The sequence below is a fragment of the Tiliqua scincoides genome, chromosome 11, assembly GCF_035046505.1.
Source record: "Tiliqua scincoides isolate rTilSci1 chromosome 11, rTilSci1.hap2, whole genome shotgun sequence".
In the NCBI taxonomy this organism is placed as follows: Eukaryota; Metazoa; Chordata; class Lepidosauria; order Squamata; family Scincidae; genus Tiliqua; species Tiliqua scincoides.
The window spans coordinates 9,969,061-9,988,267 of NC_089831.1; the positions used below are offsets into that span (position 1 = coordinate 9,969,061).

A 19,207-nucleotide genomic window follows, 5' to 3' on the forward strand; every position below is an offset into this window, starting at 1 on the left:
TTTGTAGCTTTTGCCTTTGGCAAAATGCGGTCATTTGTTTGGTGTCAACAAGAGAGAGGTCTTACACATGTGCAGCTATATGTGAATAGGATTCTTCCATATGATCAGGAACCTTGATCAGAAAGAGTTCTCAAGGATCCCTACATGTGGACAGCTAAAATTGGGTGTGAGACCCCTTTGTCACTAATACCAGACATGTGATTGTTGGGCATGCAGCTGGTGGGGATGTCAGCTCTGGGTGGCAGGGCCAGCTGTTGCAATTCCCCCCCCCCCATGCTATTTAAATACACGAAGGAGGGAATGAATAAGGGCCTATAATGGCGGTTCCCAAACCATGAGCCATGGCTCCCTGGGGAGCTGCAGAAAGCAGCCAGGGTAGCCGTGCAATTTTCACAAAAACCTGCCACCCTATACAATGTATAGGATTGTAACCCTAATGGGCAACCATGGCCAATGTCTCCGTAGGTCAATGGAGCCTCCAGTCGCTAAAACTTGGGAACCACTGGCATAATGTACGCCCTATTACCAGGGCATAGTTCATTGAGCAAGCATGCATGCAGTAGCTATGCTCTATAAAGCCGTGGGTTTCAAACTTTTTAGCACCAAGACCCACTTTTTTAGAATGACAATCTGTTGGGACCCACCAGCAGTGATGTCATTAACCTGGAAGTGATGTCATGGTCAGAAGTGGCAGCATCAAGCTGGAAAATTTTAACACCCCCTCATACAAGAAAATCAAACCAAATCAATTACTTAAGAAAGTAAATTGAAAGTTTACAAGTATCGGTTTAAACATTTATTTAATATAAAAAGAACCCTCCTGACCCATCTCAGGGCCCAATCCTATCCAACTTTCCAGCCCCGATGCATCCACAATGCTGCTCCGAAGTAAGGGAACAAATGTTCCTATAGCTTGAGGAGGCCTCTGTGACTGCCTCCCCACCACAGGATAAAGTGCATGCCCCACTGGCATGGCTGCACCAGCACTGGAAAACTGGATAGGATTGGGCCCTCAAGCAGTTGCTGATCTGTTCCCCAAACATCCCAAAGGCTGCAATCCTATCCACGTTTATCCAGGAGTAAGCCCCATTTACTATCATGGTTAAAAGCATATACATAATAGCCTGTTAAAAGCACAGATCTGTAACATTTCCCCAAATGCAGTCACATACCATGGTAGCATCAAATCTAATATATTCAAAATAGAATACACATTTAATTGAATGGGGTCCTACCTGAAATTGGCTCATGACCCACCTAGTGGGTCCCGACCCACAATTTGACCCTCTATAAAAATCCAACATCCAGGCCAATCCTTTGCATAGTTATTCAGTAGTTCATCCCACTGACTTCAGTGGGTGTAATTCCCAAGTAAGCGTCAGATTGCAGTAAGTTTGATTTACAGATTTTGTGCAACTATGTGCAGGTTTTAATGTTGCTGAGGCACAGAACCCCCCTAGTTAAACCCAAGGACAAAAGAGCCCATCTTCTCTGTAGCCAACAGAAAACAGCATAGCATATCATCATCATCATCATCATCTCCTGGCTCAATCTGGCTGCTATGTTCAAAACTCCATGAAAGCTTCAAAGGACCATCTGGAGAAGTTTGCTTCACCTTCAAAAATGGTTAGAGCATAAAGGATGCTTCTCATCATAAAAAGAATCCAATAAGGTCACAGCAGCCCAAGTTGAATGGGCTTGTTTTCAAGTGAACAAAGCAAAAAACACACTATTCAAAACCGAACTGACATTTTAAGTGGCTACTCTTTGAAGTTCTACCATCTGGGCAAGGCACACATTCTTGTGCTCTACTGTGTCGGAAATGAATGTTTAAAGCAGGACTGGCAACAGGAAATAGAAAAACAGAGGGAGAGATATCCCAGGTGAGTCCGTGTTCAGTAAAGACCAAGCTGAAAAAATGAAACAGAATCATAAGTGAAGCATCATGCCTGGTCTTCTGGGACAATCTTCTGTGATTCTCTCCTGCCCGGTTCACGTGGAAGTGATGCAGTAGTGGTTTGAAAATATGGCAATGAAAACATTGTATGACTACTACTACTACTAAACTTTTGTATGAATGAAGTGAATACAAGGTTACTTGAATGCATCTGGCTGCAATCCTATCCATGCTTACTTGGGAATAAGCCTTATTGGCTATAATGGGACTTACTTCTGAGTAGACATGCATAGTTTTGGGGTTTCTGTCTTCATGGTCAGGGCAGGCCATACAGGAGGTCAATCTAGCAAAGTATCATAGGTGTCAAACTGAAGGAGATGCTCACCTACCTCCACCACCGGAAAGAGGGGAATCTAGTGGCAGAGGACATATGAAGAAGAAGAGAGTGATGGGCTAGCCTGGAACATTGGATATCACAAGGATTGCTAATTTGGGGAAGTGATGAACTTTGGTACACCATCAGCATATGTGGTGAAGTTGTGTATTTGTTCCCCTTTGCTGTGTCCCTGATAGGTTTTGAGTGTGTGGTCCTGGGGACCTTGTTTCCCCGTTCCTTTTCTGGGATGTCCTTGTATGTTCTGTTGTGGAGTTACTTTTTCTAGAAAGCTTTAAGGGGTTGAGTTGGCTTTAAATGGAAAGGGAAAGGTAGAGAATTAGTGTTACCCAATTAGAAGGTAAGATGGGTTTCAGCTGGAGGATAAACATTCAGGAAGCCAGTATTCTTGGTCTTCTATTCTGGATAGTAGGGGAGCGACTTTAGGAAGAGAGTGTTTCTGATTTTGAATCAGGTGAGTCAACATGAATAGAACCTGTAGGTTTTTAATTTGTTTTAGTCCTTTGCTAGTCACTTTATAAACCTTTAGTAGTTATGTTGATTTATTTTTTATAGAGATTTTTAAGGGTTTTTAAAACAAACAAACATTGTAAAACCATTTGGTGGCTATATGTTTTAATTGTCTATTAGCTTGTACAAGTTTGTTTGTTCTACCAACTTGATTGTGCTGGTTGTAAGCCTTTGTCCTGTCCTCTTATTTTTCTTTCCTTTATTGTATCATATTTCCATTTGTTTTATGCTGTCTTTTTTTTTTTTTAAATCAGTGAGGTTGTTGATTTCTCTTTTTGTAAGCATGGTAAGATCTTAAAGCATTTTGGGGTCCTCTAATTTGAGGGGCCTGCCCAGGGAGCCTCTTTAGAAATTCTAAAATTCCTGGGCTGGTGACAGCAGGGTAGTGCCAGTTTTTTTTACACTTGGCCATGTAGGCAAGTGTGGATAATTAAAAAAAAAACGGTTGGCAACCTTCAGTCTTGAAAGACTATGGTATAAGCCTACAGCACATGGTATTCCCAGGCGGTCTCCCATCCAAGTACTAACCAGGCTTGACCCTGCTTAGCTTCCAAGATCAGACAAGATCGGGCCTGTGCAGGGTAACAGGGCAGCAAGTTGAGGGTAGGTCCTGGTCAGCAGCCAGCATGGCTCACCCACACTGGACATCATCTCTAGCCTTGAAACAAGCCCACCCACTGAGCAGTCTGAAGCTAGCTGGTGTCTGCCTGGAGCCAGTTAAGAAACTTTTTACCTCTCACCTGGATGGTTGGCTGTTGGTGTTTGATTTTGCTTACCCTAAGCTGTTCTAAGGATGTGGTGTAATTAGCCAGTTCACAACAGGCAGGTATAGTATCTGGCAAGATGTAGGAATAGAGATTGTCCACCCTAAGCAAGAGTCTCGGGGGAACCAGAACTGATCTCAAGAGACTATCTGGCTCAGGGGGGCTAGCTCAAGAGGCCATCTTGGGGCTTGGATTGTAAAGACTATTAAATCCAAAAGAATATCCAATGCCTGATTACTCTTCAGTATGTCACAGTCTTTAGAGCAAAGGTGCTCGGATAACTGAACTCCTCCAAACCATCAACCTGTCTGGACTGAGCTGCAGTAGGAGAAATCTTATGCACCTTTACTTAATCCTTCATGTACCAAAGATGCCTGCGTTGGCTTGGTTATGTCGTGAGAATGGGCGATGGTCGGATGCCAAAGGATCTCTTCTATGGAGAACTGGTGCAGGGAAAGCGCCCTATGGGTAGACCGCAGCTGCTCTACAAGGATATCTGCAAGAGGGATCTGAAAGCCTTAGGAATGAACCTCAACAGATGGGAAACCTTGGCCTCTGAGCGTTCTGCTTGGAGGTAGGCTGTGCAGCAAGGCCTTTCCCAGTTTGAAGAGACACTTTGCCAACAGACTGAGGCAAAGAGGCAAAGAAGGAAGGCCCATAGCCTGGGAGACAAACCAGGGACACACTATACTTGCTCCCAGGTGTGGAAGGGATTGTCACTCTCGAATCGGACTTTTCAGCCACACTAGACGCTGTTCCAGAACCACCATTCAGAGTGCGACACCATATTCTTTCGTGACTGAAAGTTGCCAACAGTCATGTACCAAACCTTTGGGCTAGACATGTGGGTGTCCCAGTGATCTCTAAAGCACACATCAAATCAAAGTGTCCCTGCTTCATCTGTATGAAAGTGAACCTCCAGGAAGAGGTTGCTGTACCAGAATGCCAATCTATGAAAGTGCAGTAAAAAATTTTTATTATGCCTCTAATTTTTTTCTCTGCATGCTTCCCTCTAGTGAGCCTCAGATTGCATGGCAGAGACCATGGCATCACACAACCTCCGCAAATAAAATAAAATAAACTCATCCAGGTGTTGTGACTTCAAAACCAATGCTTAGATGAGCTACAAATTCCTGCAGTTGCCCAAGGGCGATTTTTCTAAGAGAATATGTCATTCTATAGCTTGTTTTGTTTTCTTTTATGGCAAGATCCAACATGTCTTCCATCTATTTCAATAACTTTTCAGTGCGCTTTTTTTTTTTTTTGGAGCTTCCTTAGACCTCCAGTGAAGCAGCACTATTAACAGCCAAAACTGTTCTAGAGATCCATCCTTTTTGAGGGGGGGAGAAGAGGATTCAAGCCAAGTCTAAAGCAAGATGACTGATGGTCACATTGATGTAGGCTGGCAGAACCAGGTGAATCTGTCTTTCGCTTTTATGCTGGGATGTTGTCATTCAGGGGAAAAGTCAACATAGATACCAGGCCAGCCTCTGGTACATGATAATCGCCAGCCCCAGTCATTCCCAGAAATGCCATATTTGAAGGATTGGGCTGGTGGCTTGCTGCCGAGAGATGAACCATTGTTGCTTTAAATGCCAAAAACTCATCAAAGATCTACTGTGGTGTTCTTTTTTGGAACTTACTGCTAACAAAAATTACTTTGACTTTTTCATGAGTATCATGAGTATCATGCCCGATTCTCTGTTCTGGGTTCTCAAACCGTCAAGGTTATCTTGGTTTGGGTTCTGACCGTGGTTAGAAATAACTGTAGTGGGAAAATGGGTTTGTCCTCTTTATCCACAGATTTGAAACCCACTGATTTGACTAACTGCAGGTTCTGAACCCACAGTGTAGGATCAATCTGACCTCCCGGACATGGCAGGAAGCACATTCCTGTTGCATCTAGGGGGCTTCTGGAGAAAGATGCGGACTGCCTCCTCATGTCTTGGAGGGCCTGGCAGCAACCTCTAAGATGCACTTCCAGTGTTTCTAAAAACTGGAAGTGCATCTCGGATGCTTACAAAGGCATTCTGAGACACGGGGAAGCTGCATGCAGCCTCGCCGTGTCACATAACACCTCCAGACATGACTGGTGGGCACCTTCGATCACATATTGAGATCGTCTAAGAGTTCCACCATGGATCCCATTATCTGCGGATTTGGGCATCCGCGGGAGCTCTGCTAACCGAACCCCCACAGAAACTGAGGTCAGACTGTATCTCAAAAACTGTTTGGAAACCAAGGAGGTGCAAAAATTTGGAGCTAGGTTGTTAACTTGGGCTTTTCAGTAGGATCACATCACCCCACTTCTCCATGCATAGTATTGATGATCAATTTGCTTTGGAGCCCAGTTCAAGGTACTGGCTATACTCTTAAAAGCCCAGATCAGTGTTCCTCAATCTGTGGGTTATGAGCCCATTTTTGGGTGGGTTGCAGAATGCTGCCCATATGACTGACCCAACTGCAAACATTTATTTTGTTGTTGTTGTTGTTTTTTGCTGGGCTCTAGGTTCACAGCCAAGGCCTGCAGAATCTGCAGATATAGACTTTATATCTCTCAGGGAGAATGGAAAGCAATACATATGTGTGCTGAAAGTACATGCGAATTAATGGACAAAAGAGATCTAAGCATTTATTTATTTTAATATAAAATTGCATACAATGGTGTTCTTCAACCTTAGTGTTTTTGCAAATATTTTAATGTGTACATGGTACAATACTATTTTAAATGAGGTTTTATAAGCTGTTTTAGGTGCCCTTGGGGGAGAAAAGCAGGATATAGATAAAATGATTTACAACCACTAGCCCTTATGTATCAGTCAGGTCATTGATCCATCTTCTTCAGCATTGGCATGTGCCTGGCACCAACTTTCCAGGGTCTCAGCAGGAATCTTCATCTGCTCAACTGGAGATAAGTGATTGACAACCCAATCCCGAGCTGCTCATTGTGAAATTAGTCTGTGGAACTCCTTGCCACAGGATATGATGATGGCATCTGACCTGGATGCCTTTGAAAGGGGATTGGACAAATTTCTGGAGGAAAAGTTCATCACAGGTTACAGGCCATGATGTGTGTGTGCAGCCTCTTCATTTTAGAAGCGGGCTACCTCTGAATGCTAGATGCACGGGAGTGGCGCCAGGCTGCAGGTCTCTTGTTGTCTCATGTGCTCCCTGAGGCATCTGGTGGGCCACAATACAGGAAGCTGGATTAGATGGGCCTCTGGCCTGATCCAGCAGGGCTGTCCTTATGTACTTACTTTGCAAGTCAAGACAAAAAGGCCAATTCTATGCTTGGGATCATTAGGAAAGTTATTGAGAACAAAATGGCTAATATTATAATGCCGTTGTACAAATCTATGGTAAGGCCACACCTGGCCTTGTGTCCGCATCTCAAAAAAGACATAGTGGAAATGGAAAAGGTGCATAAGAGAGCGACTAAGATGATTACGGGGCTGGGGCACCTTCCTTATGAGGAAAGGCTACAGCATTTGGGCCTCTTCAGTCTAGAAAAGAGGCGCCTGAGGGGGGACATGATTGAGACATACAAAATTATGCATGGGATGGTCAGAGTGGATAGGGAGATGCTCTTTACACTCTCACATAACACCAGAACCAGGGGACATCCACTAAAATTGAGTGTTGGGAGAGTTAGGACAGACAAAAGAAAATATTTCTTTACTCAGCGTGTGGTTGATCTGTGGAACTCCTTGCCACAGGATGTGGTGATGTCGACTGGCCTGGATGCCTTTAAAAGGGGATTGGACAAGTTTCTGGAGGGAAAATCCATTATGGGGTACAAGCCATGATGTGTATGCGCAACCTCCTGATTTTAGAAATGGGCTATGTCAGGATGCCAGATGCAAGGGAGGGCACCAGGATGCAGGTCTCTTGTTATCTGGTGTGCTCCCTGGGGCATTTGGTGGGCCGCTGTGAGATACAGGAAGCTGGACTAGATGGGCCTATGGCCTGATCCAGTGGGGCTGTTCTTATGTTCTTATGTTCAAGTCAGCATTGCTGGAAGTAAGCAGTTGAATGGAAGGGAAGTAGAAGGGAGCACCTTTGTACAAAAGCTTGGAGAGAAAACAAGCTGGAAAGGAACCCAAAACACATCTGTCCTTACAATTCTGCCAGAGACTCCCCTTGATATAAACCATGGTCATGGATGCCACTGTTTTGTACAAGCAGCTGGGGCTTAAGTAACATGCTCATCCATGCTTAAATAAATGAATAATGAATAGCTTCAGACTTCTAAAATTAAAACGAATCTTTTAATCCAATAATTAAAGTTCAGGTTAAGAGGATTTCTTTTTTTATCCTCTCATTTCTGTGCAGATCAGGCAGGTTATAAAAGTTCTTGTTTATCTAGCAGATGTGTTTTTATGGCACTGAAAATCTGTATTGTCAGACCCAGACCCAAATTAGAGTTGATGCACAAGTTGATGCTATTCATACATTAGGCTACACTCTGGTACTGAATGCATTGCACTTCGGGAGAGTATTGTGTGAATACTGTCCAAGTCCATTTTTACACATCAATGATCCGGGTAGACAGTACACAAACTGTGCCTGCACTGAATGGAATATATGAACTATACTCAACTACAATGGATTGTACCCAAGCAGTGGGGTTGCTGAGGGGTGCAGACTGCACTTGGGGGTGATACCACTACTTGCCCCAATTTTTAAAATCTTGGTATTTTTTGAATAATACCATCATGTTGTATGTATCCATGTGCAATTTCCTGCAGAATGCAATGCAACAAACCACACTGAAGTATCTCTACTCTGTCAAAAGTTATAGTCAAAAGACCAGCAGGGGTGGGTCAGTCATACATCACCATGTCCATCACTTAGGGCATTGCTTCACCCATTGCATGGGAGAAGGTCCATCGTATGTCTGACTTCCTGGTCTCCTGCACCTGGTGACGCAAACCCTTGTGATGCTACTGTACCCAGGTACGGTTTAATGTTTGAACGGTCCTCCATTGTGTGTGTGTGTGTGTGTCTGTGTGTGTGTGTGCGCGCGCGCGCGTGCGTGAAGCTTCAGGAGACCACAAATTTTGAATGAGAAATTGACAGATGCTTAAACTTTTCCCCTTGGTGTAATCCCCCCCCCATTCCCTTGTATCTTTTACCAGGATAATCTTTTTCCCTTGTCTCTTGTACCAGGAGAAAAATGTCAAGGGAAGGAAACAATGTCTCAAAAGTATTTGGGAAAAGTTTGAGGGCCCATAAAAGACTTACGCAGGCTCAAAAGCACCCAATTCCATCTTTCAGTTTCTCTTCTTTTCGGGGGAAAGTGCTTACCTTTTGAGCATGGAAAAGATAGCTGTAGGCACTTCCAGGGTACATAAGAACATAAGAACAGCCCCACTGGATCAGGCCCTAGGCCCATCTAGTCCAGCTTCCTGTATCTCACAGCGGCCCACCAAATGCCCCAGGGAGCACACCTGATAACAAGAGACCTCATCCTGGTGCCCTCCCTTGCATCTGGCCTTCTGACTTAACCCATTTCTAAAATCAGGAGGTTGTGCATACACATCATGGCTTGTACTCCGTAATGGATTTTTCTTCCAGAAACTTGTCCAATTCCCTTTTAAAGGCATCTAGGCTAGACGCTAGCACCACATCCTGTGGCAAGGAGTTCCACAGACCGACCACACGCTGAGTAAAGTAATATTTTCTTTTGTCTGTCCTAACCCTAGTGGATGTCCCCTGGTTCTGGTATTATGTGAGAGTGTAAAGAGCATCTCCCTATCCACTCTGTCCATCCCCTGCATATCTCAATCATGTCCCCCCTCAGGCGTCTCTTTTCTAGGCTGAAGAGGCCCAATGTTGGCTGTCTTTTTATTCCACCTTGACCAAAAAAACAAGAAAGGATGCCAATGAACAAATAAAAGTGGTTTGGGAGTCTCTTTCGAGCTCTCAGGCTGCCAGTTGGCTATTCCTCCATTACAGCAATGGGCTGTTGGCTGAGTCTTGTTGTCCTCTACATCTTGCTGTCTATAATTTGTTATTCCTTCCAAAGACCTGTTCTTCCAGGACGGCTGTAATTGCCATAGATCTCTAAAGTACATCCAAGGCCTCCTGTTTCTAGCAGGTGTACTCTCATTAGCACTTCAGATAGGAAAAATCCACATTTTTGCACAGCAAGAGACTGGCTTTATTAATAGGCTTCCTATTTGTATACCTCTGGTTTTTTATGAGGCCGTTTTATGCAAGCAGATATGGCTCTGGGGCTTAGTTTATTCCATAAATGACTGTGGTAGCTGGAAGGATAAATCCTTTCCCACCCCATCCCGCCATGCTATTGTATAATCATGAGGCCATATGAATCTTTTTTTTTTTGGGGGGGGGGGGAACATAAAGAAAAGCACTGCCTGGATTGAAAGGTTAGAAGAAAGCTTGCCACCCAGCCCACGCTTGCAAATATTGCTTGCGCTGAGCTTCAGTGGTGCAATTATCCAATTTACAGCAGTTATTAAGTCACAGTTTGGGTCAATGAGGTTCAACTCATCGCTGAATTGCAGTAAGCAATGTGGCTTTTGGTGCTGTTCTTTGTTTGCCATTGGTGCAGTGCCACAGTAATCCACAGCATTGTCAGGTGGCAAGGGTGACCACAGGCCATCGGGTTCAGTGCAGCCTTGCCAGGCTGCAACGTCCGCCAACCAGATCTCCTTCTGGATCACCTTGCACGTCTAGGGAGGGCAGACCACATCTCAGACAGTCTGCCCAAGACGCAGGTTTTAAGAGAGTCCTTCCAAATTTTGGGTTGTGGGGGGGCTCAAGATGTAAGTTTTGGAGTGCTGCTTCTGCTGTCTCCCTCCTTTTTTCCATCCAAGGTGCAGCATACACTGCTAATTGGTCGAGAAGGTGACGAGGAAGGAACAGTGGTGTCACTAGGGTTTGCATCACCCGATGCAGGAAGCCAACACATGACTCCCATGATGGACCTCTTCCCATGCGGTGGGCAGGGCAGCGCCCCAGGTGGTGGGCCTGGTGGTGTACCGCTGCTGGTTTTTTGGCTATAACTTTTCATAGAATAGAGATATTTCAACATGTTTTGTTTCACTGAATTCTGTATGAAATTGCACATCGAATGATATGTAACATGATAGTATTTGAAAATAACAAGATTTTAAAAATTTTGGCCAGTAGTGGTGTCGCCCCCCCATGCGTGTCACCTTGTGCAGCCTGCACCCCCCACACCCTCTAGCAACGCAACTGCTTGGGGAAATGATGTGGCGACAGAACAGCTGTAAAGTCTAATAAGCCATGACAATATTGCCTTAAACTCACTACTTTAAAGAGTATTTTGTGCATCGGAGTGAATGAAACTGTACCATTTTTCAATGAAAAAAATCCTTAGAAAATCTCCCCCAAAATAGGATTTTTTCCCCTCCTTTGATTTAACAATTTAACAATTCCTTTGATTTGGAACTTAATCCTGGCATCAGATTTCTTTATTGGGGGGGGGGGTCATTCTTTTGACCATTCAGAAGTTTGCAGCAAAGTAACATCAGCAGGCCCCATCTCCTGACTTTCAGAATGCATGTGTGTACACTTGTGTGCTGATCAGTGTGGGACTAGAATTCATTGTGCATTTTAAGGAAAGAAAGAGTCACAGGAAACTAGAAGTGATTTCAAGAGGCTGCTTAGGTCAAGGTTGTAGGCTGGTGACCCCTCAGGATTGAATGGCAAAGTCCAGGGGTTCTGAAACTGTGCATCTCAATGCCTTGGGGCACTCCCCCAGGACACTGCAGGCTGCTAGCCAGCTGGCGGCAAGACCCACAATTTTGAGACCCTTCAAAACAGCAGTAGGAGGTTCAGCTCAGTGGTTTTTTCTTGGCTTTGCACACTTTGAAAAGTCCTGAACCTCTTACTACTGTTTCGAAGCTTCATCCTGGGTCTCCAAACCCGGAAGTAACTGGTGATGATGTCATTGCCAGTCACTTCCAGAAGCCACACACTAGGTTTTCAGCATGGAGGTGGGGCAGTGCGGAGTGAAGAAGTTTGGGAATGGGAGGCACTAGCAAAGTCCATCTCCAAGGCTGTCAAGTTTGAGTTAGGTGGAGCAATTCAGAGGCCTTGACCCCCTTTTTCCAAGGTTGGTGTGGAAAACCCGAGGTCACTGAAAGGCAACCTTGGGTTCAAGCCAATGGGCAATACCTAAAGGAGAAGCCAGTGTCTCCTCCAGGGTAGGTGTCCATGCTAAAGTTGGGAGAAGTTATGTTGAGCTAGGTTCTCCTGCAAGTTATGTTGATGGTTAATTGTAATCATTAAAGTAGCTCAATTGATACAGATGTTGACTTTGTCCCATACCATCTGTGGGGTAGACACTGAGAAATGGAACAGAGAGGAGCAGTCATTTCACCTCCCATACACACATTCACAGATGTTTCCTTTTTACTAGTTTGATGGAAACACACAAAGGTTCTGCATTGAAACTTTGGGTGAAAAAGTGAGTGTGGGACAAGCAGAACGGAAATAAACATCTAAATGCAGACGGAGTGCGAACACAATACTCCCAGTTAAATGCTAGGCTGAGTGCCATGAGATTGCTTATATGTCAAATCACTTTGTGTGAAGGTTATGGAGGAAGCCGATCTAATGATAGCGACATGCTCCCCTTGGGACCCATTGATTTTCATATTAGGATGGGTGGAACACTCCCAAGGACTATCAAGTTCAGGCAGGCTCACACGTCCGCAGAACGCTCCTCCTGAGTGGAACATTGATTGCTGAGAAGATGGTACGAAAGCCAGAATTTGATGTGGCTCAGAATTGGGGGTGGCACAGGAAAATCAATTCAGGGAGCTCAAAATATCAAATTCATAAGTAGGACTGGAGAAGACCTGATTGAGTGCAAACAGAGGGGACCAGGACTTTTCTGTTGCCTGAGGCATCCTTCAGTCTCAGAGGACTATGGTGTCACGCTCTGAATGGTGGTTCTGGAACAGAGTGTCCTCTCCAGTGTGCAAAGCCTGGGTAAGGTAGGTATGGAGGATAGGCTGTTACCCATGCAGCAAATCCCCCCTCTCCACATCGCTGAAATGGTCCAATGGAAAGGCAGAAGCCAATATGGTTGGTTCCAGCGGTGTCGCAGGAGTTGCCAGAACGTGACTGTGTTCAGCCATGAACTGCCTCAGGGACTCCGGCTCTGGATTTTGCCTCGAGGTTGACTAAAGCCTTTTCCATAACTGGATGTAGCCACAAGGCAGTGGAGGTTTGGGATCAGAGTTTTCCTTCTCTCAGATGAGCTGCCTTCCCAGGCTGACGAGTCCCATCTACCCGGTTGCTTTCACCTACCTTTTCCCCCCATCAACTCCAAAACTAGCTTGGGGCAGTATGAAGGTGACTGTGACAGCAGCCAGGCCAGTGACCATTGGAGATGGTCTGGGACTACAGTGTCTGAGGCCCTTGCAAGAGGAATTTCTGCTCTGCACATATTTCCGGACAAGGGGAAGGTCTCTGGAGGCTTTCCAGTTCCAGCAGGGAAAAGATGCTGCATGAAAAGCTGGAGCAACGTGTGACTCTGCTCTTGCCCTGGTTCCTGCTGCCCCATAATAAGTTATGGAGTGTGGCGGTTATTTTGGGGCAGGGGAAACAGGACCGACTCCCCGCGCCATTGCTGCCTTCCAGTGTTCCATGGCAATCCTTGGGACTAGAGGGAGGAGAGACGGAAGCAGTGAAGCTCAAGAAGCAGCAGGATGGCAGTTAAGGGGGGTGGGTGGGTTTGTGTGGCTTCTCTTAGTTCAGCTGCTTAATGGGACAAATGTCTGCTGCCATGGGCTTGCTTGGTTTGGAAGGGATGGAAGTGATGGGAAGCGGCCAAACCCAGACATTGGCCAGGGTGACTGAAGCATTGAAGCCAAGCCTGCTCAACAAAGAGACAGTGAAAATCGGAACAAACCTCAGCATGCAGTTCTAAAGACATGCCCAAGATGATCAGAAACGGCTCTGAATCTGCACAGGTGTGTTGTTTCATGATGGGGCGGTGGACGTTAAAAGGGTCTGGTTTGGCACCACATGCTGGCCGGGGCCCAACTGTTGCCACTTCCCTTGCTGGACATGTGTATGTGCAACCTCCTGATTTTAGAACTGGGCAATGTCAGAATGCCAGATGCAGGGGAGGGCACCAGGATGCAGGTCTCTTGCTGTCTTGTGTGCTCCCTGAAGCATCTGGTGGGCCACCGTGAGATGCAGGAAGCTGGACTAGATGGGCCCTTGGCCTGATCCAGTGGGGATGTTCTTATGGTTACCTGTGTACTGGGAATATCAAGGTTGGCTCACTTGTAAACACACTCTGCATGGCGGCAGCCCCTTGTTGTTGACAACCTTCAGTCTCGAAAGACTCTGGTATCGTGCTCTGAAAGGTGGTTCTGGAACAGCATCTAGTGTATCTGAAAAGGCCAATTCGGGAGTGACAATCCCTTCCACACCGGGAGCAAGTGCAGTCTGTCCCTGGTCTGTCTTCCTGGCTATGGGCCTTCCTTCTTTGCCTCTTAGCCTCAGACTGTTGGCCAAGTGTCTCTTCAAATTTGGCTACAAAAGCAGCAGCCAGGGTGTTAGATGGGGCAAGCAGCCATAATCGTGCCACACCAACCTCTTGTCATGCTCCCCCCTTTAGTTGTCGTCTTTTCTGAGCACCAAATCTCCCCATGTTTTAGTCTTTTCTTTGTCGGGCAGATGCTTGAACCTCCGACTCCTCTCCGCTGCTGATCTTGTGTGGACACCGGGAAAATAGCAATTGCCTTAGGCATGGAAGCCCAATTGCAGATGTGGCCCCTGTGCCACCCGGGGGCACAGGACTGCACTGGACTTCTCCCCCCCCAAGGGTAGACTTACCGGTGTTACAGAGCCTTGCATAGTGTCCCCTGGCCCTCCAAAAGCCTTCTAGATTCAAACTTGTACTGTTTAACAGCCCTCCAGAGGCCTTAGAAGGCTTTCGGGGGACTAGGGGATGCCCTGGAGGGTGGATGGCTCCTGGAGGGTGTTGTTGCCCCACAGGCATGGTACCCCATGGCTTTTCCTACCCCGTCCCCGCCAGGACCGCCAGTGTGTAACCCTTAAGAACATAAGAACAGCCCCACTGGATCAGGCCATAGGCCCATCTAGTCCAACTTCCTGTATCTCACAGCGGCCCACCAAATGCCCCAGGGAGCATACCAGATAACAAGAGACCTGCAAGGCTTCCTGGGAATTGTAGTTAAGAACATAAGAACAGCCCCACTGGATCAGGCCACAGGCCCATCTAGTCCAGCTTCCTGGATCTCACAGTGGCCCACCAAATGCCCCAGGGAGCATACCAGATAACAAGAGACCTGCAAGGCTTCCTGGGAATTGTAGTTAAGAACAGCCCCACTGGATCAGGCCACAGGCCCATCTAGTCCAGCTTCCTGGATCTCACAGCGGCCCACCAAATGCCCCAGGGAGCGCACCAGATAACAAGAGACCTCATCCTGGTGCCCTCCCTTGCATTGGCATTCTGACATAGCCCATTTCTAAAATCAGGAGGTTGCGCATACACATCATGGCTTGTACCCCATAATGGATTTTTCCTCCAGAAACTTGTCCAATCCCCTTTTAAAGGCATCCAGGTTAGACGCCATCACCACATCCTGTGGCAAGGAGTTCCACAGACGGACCACACGCTGAGTAAAGAAATATTTTCTTTTGTCTGTCCTAACTCTCCCAACACTCAATTTTAGTGGATGTCCCCTGGTTCTGGTGTTATGTGAGAGTGTAAAGAGCATCTCCCTATCCACTCTCTCCATCCCCTGCATAATTTTGTATGTCTCAAGATACATACATTCTGAGCAATACATAGATTATTCTGTTTCTGCACAACCATTAACACCACCTTCTTTTGAAGTATCAAAGACTGATCTAATTTCTAATTCTTCGGGGTTTTATAAATCTCCTCCCCTGGACGGTCCTGCTGTCATCCTTCCTTCTGAACAGCTCTTCAGAAGCTGATAGCTTTTAACCTACATCACATTACCCAATAAGAAAAAATGCCCAGATCACAGTTTATCATTTTATTTTTGTAACACTCCTCCATCTCAGATTGATCTGTGGCCTTAAAACCTTCGTTCTAATTAGTTGTGCCGAGTGATTCAGGGTGACATTTCAGGACAATACTAGAAGCTCTGTATTCTCTTCTTTTAATGTTTTATTTAATAATTCTTTCGAGGTTTTCCGTCTGCCACGCACGCCTTTTAAAAACTCAACGCTGATGCAAAAATGGTCAAATTGCAGTCACTGCATGTTATCCCATGAAGTTACCAGACAGCCCCCCCCCCCCCACCCATGGTAAATCTACAGCTGTTTGGCTTGTTTTGAAGGAAGATGGTCATTTAGCAAGTATCTAGATTCATGAGCAGTTGAAAGAGAATGGAGGAGTGCAGGGTGAATTCCCCTTAGAATTACCATAATGGTTTTATTCATTTATTTTGTAAAAGCATAAGTGCGCCATCTTTTCAAAGATGCATATATAGGGTGCCAGATGCAGGGGAGGGCACCAGGGCGCAGGTTGTGTCTGTTGTCTTGTGTGCTCCCTGAAGAATTTGGTGGGCCACTGTGAGATACAGGAAGCTGGATTAGATGGGCCTTTGACCTGAACGAGTGGGGCTTTTCTTATGTTCATATAGGGCAGGGGTCTCCAAACTTTTTTGCCAGAGGGCTGCATCAAATATCTGGTGTGGTGTTGAGGGCCAGAAAAAAAAAAAATTTAAACATAAAATTTAAATAAATAAATTGGAGGTGGAACTTAGATGAGTGAATAAATGAATGAATGAATGAGCTCATTCATTCAACCTCTCTGGCCCTCAGAACACCCTACAGAAACAATTGGAGCACAGTTCTGATCATGTTCAGTGGAGTGGGCCAGAGGCTTTCAAGGGGATAAGAGGTTGACTGTGGGCCAGAAAGAGGCTTGCTGCGGGCTGCATCTGGCCCCTGGGCCAGTGTTTGGACACCCCTGATATAGGGTGATAAACTGGAACAATGTGGTGTGGGTTGGTTATTTTACTGAACATTTTCTTTCTATCATAGCTGTTAATTATATAATTAAGGTAACAAAGGAGGGGAAAATGCAAACGGGAAACATGCTATAGGGTAGCATTGAGGTTTCATAATGTCTTTCCTCCTCTGCTAGACGCAGTACCTCCTGCGCATGAGCCTGATCACGTACACTGGAATAACCTTTCCAGAAAGAAAGCAGCTGTGGGGCAGAACAGTAGGGCTGCTGTAGAGTGTGGTTCCTTGCTGGATTGGTACATCTGCAAATCTGAATGCGTTTATATCTAAATCTAAGTGTGTGTGTGTGCGTGCGTGCGTGTGTGTGTCTAGATCTAGATCTAGATATATACTGGGCTCAAGGGGAAAGCAGTTGGCATCAAGGTTGACCAAGTGGAGTACCAAGAGCACCCTTGGCCATCGTAAGGCCCACGTGCCATAGTGCAGCCAGAGGTGAGTGGCACAGTAAGTAGTGCAGGTGCCCCACCTCCACAGGAAGCGTGGCTGCATCACCACAGGAAAGTTGGACTAACGAGGCTATGCTGTGTCTCCAAAACTAGAGGTGATAGGGCAAAACGGATGCCATTTTTGGAATCGGCACCCCAAATTCTTATCAAACCCCCATAAAATTTGGGAAAAAACTTTTCTGACACTCAATTTTGTAGGCCTGTGCAATTGGGGGATGTGGTTTTGCTTCCTCTGCCTCCTTTTTTTTAAATGTTAAATTCCATGTATCTTTCCCTTGTTTTTTTTATTACTGGGGGATAACCCTTTTAGCTTATAGATTTTTATGGGAAGGTTAAAGGACTCTGCCCAGGGAGCCCTTTTGGAAGATTTTGGGGGAGTTGGGTTGGTGGCAGCAGAGAGCTAAATAAGAACATAAGAACAGCCCCGCTGGATCAGGCCATAGGCCCATCTAGTCCAGCTTCCTGTATCTCACAGAGGCCCACCAAATGCCCCAGGGAGCACACCAGATAACAAGAGACCTGCAAGGCTTCCTGGGAATTGTAGTTAAGAACATAAGAACAGCCCCACTGGATCAGGCCATAGGCCCATCTAGTCCAGCTTCCTGTATCTCACAGCGGCCCACCAAATGCCCCAGGGAGCACACCAGATAACAAGAGAGCTGCAAGGCTTCCTGGGAATTGTAGTTAAGAACATAAGAACAGCCCCACTGGATCAGGCCACAGGCCCATCTAGTCCAGCTTCCTGTATCTCACAGAGGCCCACCAAATGCTCCAGGGAGCACACCAGATAACAAGAGACCTCATCCTGGTGCCCTCCCTTGCATCTGGCATTCTGACATAACCCATAAATATGTTCCATTGCATTGCACCTGGCCATGACAAAGCTACCATAAATTTTGACATGTTTTTCTGCCTCTCAAATTTGCAGGCCTGTGATATTTACATAACTTTGCAGGATGACATCCTGACAATACCTGCCAAGTGCTTTCTGCACTCAGAAAATGCTATGTAAATATGAATATTCATTAGTCTTATGGAAACTGACTTTTTCCTGTTCCTTGAGCTCTGAGAGACCACCCCTGCAAAGAAAAGCTATTAGTGCCATGCGCAATAGTGTCTGATTCCCCCGTCCTGCCTTGTGCAGTCAAGCTGGGTCTTTGCCTTCTATTGAAGGAGGTGCCCAGGACTTAGCTTGGCCAGGAGTGTGCTTGCTCAGTTGAACTCATTCCAGCCCAGATTGGCAACTTTGCCCTCCCTCCCTAAATCTAGTTTGAGATTAGCTGGTCATTCATTTAGGGGCCAGGTAGGAACTTTTTGCTGTCATACCGATTGGTTTCGGCTGACTGTTTTTCACCTACCCCAGACTGGCACAGCGTTTGGGATGGGTTTTTCTCCCCTAGTTAAGTTGTTTGATGTTTTAACATTTTGGTCATTTGGTGTGATGTGTGCAGGGTTGAATGGGTAGGTGACAATTCGGTGCACACCCGAGACAGCAAGGTTGGGGTAGGCCGTGACCTCAATGATACCTAACTGACTTGAAGAGGCTGGCTGGCAAGCACTTGACTGGACTGGCAAGGCTCTGTAAGGTTTGTCCTGCAGGTTAAGCCTTCAGGACAAACTGTCTTGCAGTTTGTCAAGCTATCTTGACCCTTCAGGGGGCAACTATGAAAGGTTGGATCAGTCCTTGGACTGAGAAGTTCCCGAGTCAGATGTTTTGCCCTTATGAGGTTCACCGGGATGTAGACATCTAAGACCGTTTCCCCTGACCTAGCACTCCGCACACTGAGGCTTCAGTATATCTTTTCCATAGCTTTCCCTGTTGCAAAAGTGTTGTAAATCATAAGTCAAGTGGCCTGTTTAAAATTCAAGCCACAGTCTGGTGTCTTCACTGGTGGGTGCGCTGGTAATCCCAATCACTTTTCAGAGCTCCCGATTCCTCAGAAAAGACATTGCTCCCCTTTCCGGGCAGAGTGGGTTAGTCTAAGGCAAAATCAATAGAACAGACATCAGAAAAGACCCCAGTTGTTTTGTTTGATGTTCCGTTCCGTTTGCATTTCATCAACTGATCATTCCCCACCTAGTTTTATGCGCCTGTGGCATAAATTTGTAACACACTTGGCCTCTGCCTCCTGAAGGTCTCATCCAGACACAGTTT

At 46.0% G+C, this 19,207-nt stretch overlaps 1 pseudogene; it reads right to left on the reverse strand.

The window, feature by feature from the left end:
* Positions 1–3,280: 3,280 nt before the first annotated feature.
* LOC136662646 (5S ribosomal RNA) lies at positions 3,281–3,399 on the reverse strand (annotated as a pseudogene).
* Positions 3,400–19,207: the final 15,808 nt, after the last annotated feature.